Raw genomic sequence first — 5,846 nt, 5'->3', positions numbered from 1 at the left:
TTGATTTAACAGCCATCATTCTTTGGATTTGAACACATTTTTTTATGTCATTTATCAACCATCTTTGATGTGTATATTAAAAAAAGGACTGGGATACACATGGTTTGTTTGTTTGTTTCTTTCGGCTTGTCCGGCCTTTCGGGGTCGCCACAGCGTGTCATCTCAGATGAACGCACATATATTTGGCACAATTTTTACGCCGGATGCCCTTCCTGACGCAACCCTTCTTAGGGAGTGGAGGCCCCAGTGGGATATGAACCCACAACCCCTGGTTTTCCAAACCAGCGCCCTAACCACTGAGCTACGGGGCCTCGACTGGGATACACGTGGTAACCATCTTTTTTAAAAATGTCATTTTTTTAACCTAATTTAGCATTCAGCATTTCTTTACATTGCGGAGTCAATCTCTTATCGAAATTAAAACACCATCCATCCATTTTCTTCGCTGCTTATCCTCACGAGGGTGTCAGGGAGTGCTGGAGCCTATCCTAGCTCTCAACGGGCAGGAGGCGTGATACACCCTAAACTGGTCGCCAGCCAATCGCAGGGCACATTGAGACCGACGCACTTACAATCACACCTCGGGGCAATTTTGTGTCCAATTAATGTTGCATGTTTTTGGAATGTGGGAGGAAACCAGAGCGCCCGGAGAAAAACCACACAGGCACGGGGAGAACGTGCATACTCCACACAGGCGGGTCCGGGATTGACCCCAGGACCTCAGAACTGTGAGCCCAACACTTTACCAGCTGCTCCACCGTGCCGCCCTGAAATGAACATATCTTAAAATAACTTTTATAACGAGCCAAATCACATTGGTTCAAATGCTAAGATGAGCAGGCAAGTATAAGCTTTAGCCGGCTATGTTTTCCAGCATAATATCTTCAAGAAAATAATGATTATAACAATAAAATAAATGTTCCAGTTTAGAATAAACCACTGCAAAGAAAAAACGACTCTAAACCCATTCACAATAACTAGCAATGACTAAAAAACTAACTAAAACTAAAGCTAACATTTCCAGTGTGGCTAATGTGTGTTTTCAACATGGTAATATTGAAAAGTCAAAGACATTGTGTTTGTATGTTGTTATTGCGCAGACGGACGACCAGCGTCTGTGACCAGATTAAACTTTGGGCTCTTTTGTTAGAGGCAGGGAATGCCAATCAAGCTAATTAATCCAGTCTGCGAGCGGAGAAGATAGCTAGACGAGGATTATAAACGCGGGGAGAAAAACAAGCGCAACACACCTTGTTTGTTGGCCTTGTTTAAACTGCTCAAACGGCGCGAAAGGACAAACAAGACGAGATCGACCGCAGCCCAAAATCTGCCGGGTGCGACCCCGTGATGTTAGACATACACAGACGACCAGCTACACCCAGCTAATCTTTTTGTAGCGATGCCGACCGCCCCCCTTAGAAAACAGGAGATTCAAAAAGCTGTATAGGCGTGTTGAAGCTACTTTTACCATGTAAGGTTTGCTAAAGTTTCCTCTCTTTGTCACTGCATTTGCTTTAGAACATTTGGCTAATTTGGTCCTTAACGTTTGATGCTAACATTAGCAACAACAGCAACTGCGAAACGTTACATCCCTTAGCTTCATCACTAACTTGAGCGAGTTTCTATGTCACAACATTAGCTATGATTAGCCATGTTTGCTGTGAAACTCTACAGCCCTGGCACAAAACAACACTCACGAAATATGAATTGGTTTTAAATGCTTCTTAGCTAGCTCATGTTAGCCAGAGAGCTACATAGCATTAGCTACATTTGCTAGAATACTGTCATACATACATCTACTACTAATGTTAGCGACAGTTGCTGCACAACTCCAAGGCCTGTTTATTTACAGGTTTAGCAACATTCGTCGCTAAGGTAAGCTATACTTGCTACACGAGTATAGCTTGAAATACATCTTTGTATTCGACAATGGAAGGAAGTTCCAATTTGAATTGAAAGTTAGCGCCATAATATTAGCTACAGAATCTGGCCGATGGTGACTACGTTTCTTTAATCGCAACTGCTACTTAACTTATTCTGGCTGCTAGTTTGGATGATTATTAACTGCAGTATGTAAAGTATGTGACGCGAAGGATCGCTCCGTCTGTTCTGGTGTTTCTTAACGACTTCATTGATCCGATGTCAATAATGATTGCCCTTCTTAAAGCACTCTGGCCTGCATGCTAAGTGCATAATGACACTAACTTAAAATGAAGCGCGTCGCTCTCACAATATGTTTCCACTTTGCAACATTTCCAACCTAGTTTGACTAGCAAATGAGAAAACAACCGCACACAATATTTTGACTTTTGCCCTCAATTCCGCCTTTTATGCAGGCAAAGAAATAGATTTAAAGGTTTTTGCAAAATGTGGAAAATACTGTTTTAAAGAAAAAATACATACTTCTGCATTTATTTACATTAATTACTGAACCATAAATATATGCATTTTAAATAACTTGGGGGGAACAAGGTAAGAATTAATACAATAAATTTCAACGGACTCTTAATCATTTAAATCAAAAGTAAGCAAAAATGTGTGCTTAAATATGGGCTGATATTACCAAAGAACCATAGAGGACAATAATATAAAAAGCACACTACATTTAGTGAAAGTATGAACGTAAAACTTGCTAATGGATCATATTTCCAATTTTTTGGTATAATTAAATGACCATGATTTAAAAATATAAAAGATTATCATGTTGGTAAACCCATTTATTTCACTAATGTTTTTTATTTTATTATCCTGAATAAATCAATTAACAAATTATTTGGTTAGATTAATAAATAAAAAAACCTAATTATCATAGTAAACATTTATACAAAAACCATTTCTAGTAATACTTTCATGACCTACAAATAGTTTAAAAACATGACTTGTGTTGAAATTATTGCTGCATTTTTTTTTAGTTAAGATATTACATATTTCAAGACTTGAAAATGATTGAATTTTAGGTCTGTCTCAATACATGAAACATATATTATATGTAGATTCTATATTATAAATGCTCAGCGGACCCGTTTAAGGAAGGACGGAGGCCGCATGTGACTCGTGGGCCATATTTTGCCAACCGCTGGATATCAGGGTTTAAATGACCATTAAGGAATGTACACACACACACACACACACACACACACACACAAACACACACAGTGAGTGGCATACTCAACGCAAACCCCACCTTACCCCCCGCGAGGCGGCTGCAGGCCAGATTTGAAAGGGATTTGTTTGACCTGAGGAGGTGTTGGCAGGAGGCCCGTGAGTGTGTGTGCGCGCCCGCGCACGCGTACGCGTGTTTGCGCTTTTGTGTATTTGTGTTTAATGCTCAGACAGACAGTAAAACATATGTCGCGGGCGGGGAGGGGGTGTGGAGCGTACGTTGCGCGCTCTCCCTCTCTCTGGAAAGTCCTCCAACCTACTGCTGCTTTACGGCCGGCCAGAGGCACGGTCGCAATACGGAGGAGGACCCCCGAGGACTCCCGAGGAGCCGCGTAAATTCTCCCCGCTGCCAGGCGGGAAAGACGGCAGGAGGCGTCCACCATTCGGCCGCGGCTGTCTGCCAGCCTATCTGGCGTTCCTGATTCTTCTTTGAGGGAAATGTTACACTTTTGAGGGAGGGGAACGAGCAGGGCGCGTATAGACTAGCAAGCATCGACACCGATGGAAACTGTTGTCGGGAAGCGGGATAAAAGAAGTAGTGAAGTAGTACAATATTTTAAAAATTAAATACAGGTATATTTGAGCATTTATGGAGAACCAAGGCAGCACGGTGGAGCAACTGGTAAAGCGTTGGCCTCACAGTTCTGAGGACAAGGGTTGAATCCTGCCTGTGTGGAATTTGTATGTTCTCCCCGTGCCTGCGCGGGTTTTCTCCGGGCACTCTGGTTTCTTCCCACATACCAAAAACGTGCAACATTAATTGGAGACTCTAAATTGCCCCTAGGTGTGATTCTGCGTGGGGCTGTTTGTCTCGATGTGCCCTGCGATTGGCTGGCAACCAGTTCAGGGTGTACCTCGCCTCCTGCCCGTTGACAGCTGGGATAGGCTCCGGCACTCCCCGTGACCCTCGTGAGGATACGCGGCGAAGAAAATGGATGAGTAGAAATACTTCACATGTAATTTTTTGGACAAGCTTACCTGGACTCACTCAAAATGCGTGCACGATCCACTTTTAGGTCCCGACCCACCGTTTGAGAACCACTATGGAAACTTTCACATTCACACCTATGGACAATTTAGGATTGGCAGTGAGTCGGAGTCTATCGCAGTGGGCCAGTGGCGAGAGAAGCGGGGTATGCTGGACTGCTCTGCAGCCAATCGCGGGGCAAACAAAGACAAACAATGGACTGAGTTGTTGCACACACACACACACACACCACACACACACACACGGGCCTAAAATTCATAACCTTCAATAATATCAAGAGCGGGCCACGAGGTGTGTTTTTGCTTCTACCTGCATTAGCTGTCACTCAAACACAGTAGGCGGGACTCCATGTGTAAAGGTCAGGTGACACGTCCAAATATGGCATCTCCTGTTGTTTCATTCGACTCAAGTACACGTGAGGTCGACGTCAACCTGAAGGCTGACTCAAGCAACAGGTCGAGGGGGGCGGGGTGGGTACCTTGGGGGTTTCCCAACATCAAAAGAGAGCAGACGAACCGGGGGCGCGGCCCTGCGGCTCCCGTCTCTGCCCCGTTAATGACGGCCTCGGCCAGTCGCTTACCGTCAAGTCCTGACTGCGAGGGAACATTTCGCACGCATTAGCTGGCAATTTGACACACGGCGATGGCATGTGGCCCAGCGCCGTCAATTTTGCGTGCGTGCCGGGTATTTCTGATGTTTTCCAAGTATCGGAAGCAAATATTACGTGTGGCCCGGCACAATTATTTCGTGCGTGCAAAATATTTGCGATATTTTCTCAGACCTCCGCACTCCGACCGTCGAGACGGAACGGAATGTGACGACCGTCGGCCGCAAGTTTTTTTTCGACGATTTGAAATTTAAATCGATACTGAACGGGGCAGCAAGAGTTAAAAATTAAAGTTAAAAATGTTAATTAAAAAATTTAATCAATATAAAAAATGAAATAAAACTAAATTAATGATTTAATTTAATTAAAATTAAAATTGCAGTTAAAATGCAGATGAGCTTTCACAAAAAAAGAAAAAGAAGGAAAAAAAATCCCAGATTAGGACAGTAGTTTATAATTAATATGAAGAGAAATGTATCCTATTTTCAATCCCCATCCATTCTCTGTAACTGCTTAGCTTGGAATCTAAATGTTATCAAAAAAAAAAAAAAAAACAGAGAGAGAAAAATTGTTGCAAATCATAAAATCGCACACATCGCCATGGCATTAATAGTGAAACAACATATTTTTAAAAATATTCTTAGAAATAATCACGACTTCAATTCCAATACTCGTTTCAGTAAAATGAATAGATTTCCGAACTGTAATTCATTGGGGTATGTCTCTATTGTTCTTGATCAAATGAAATGAAAATAAGACGGACGTTATATGATTATGTCCCTGTGCCTGGAAAGCAAAATATGGCGAGTCATTGAAATGCAGTCAGGGAACCAAATCGAATGCTAACAGCCTCTCAAAGTATCCACATGTTTTCCTGCATTCTCGCCCGGTTCATCACTTTTCGACAATCTCGCCTTATTTTTGTGGTTCCAAAAAAAAAAAAACCAAATACATTTCAGTCAATAGAGGTCGTGCAACTACGTCATAAAATCACATGACTTTTGTTTACCTCGCCATATTGCCGGTCAACCTAAGCATCGCTCAATGCTAAGTCGGTTGGAGGCGACTCGAAAATGTCTTGGAGCACGA

The 5,846-nt window shown here is 42.6% G+C and overlaps 1 non-coding gene across 1 annotated transcript; it reads right to left on the bottom strand.

Moving 5' to 3' along the window:
• Positions 1 to 238: 238 nt before the first annotated feature.
• trnas-gga (transfer RNA serine (anticodon GGA)) lies at positions 239 to 311 on the bottom strand. The gene has a single exon. It is a non-coding gene; the product is annotated as a tRNA-Ser (tRNA).
• Positions 312 to 5,846: the final 5,535 nt, after the last annotated feature.

The sequence above is a fragment of the Syngnathoides biaculeatus genome, chromosome 5 (genome assembly GCF_019802595.1).
Source record: "Syngnathoides biaculeatus isolate LvHL_M chromosome 5, ASM1980259v1, whole genome shotgun sequence".
Classification (NCBI taxonomy): domain Eukaryota; kingdom Metazoa; phylum Chordata; class Actinopteri; order Syngnathiformes; family Syngnathidae; genus Syngnathoides; species Syngnathoides biaculeatus.
The sequence above is the reverse complement of the archived record's forward strand: the minus strand, read 5'-3'. Positions and strand labels throughout refer to the sequence as shown.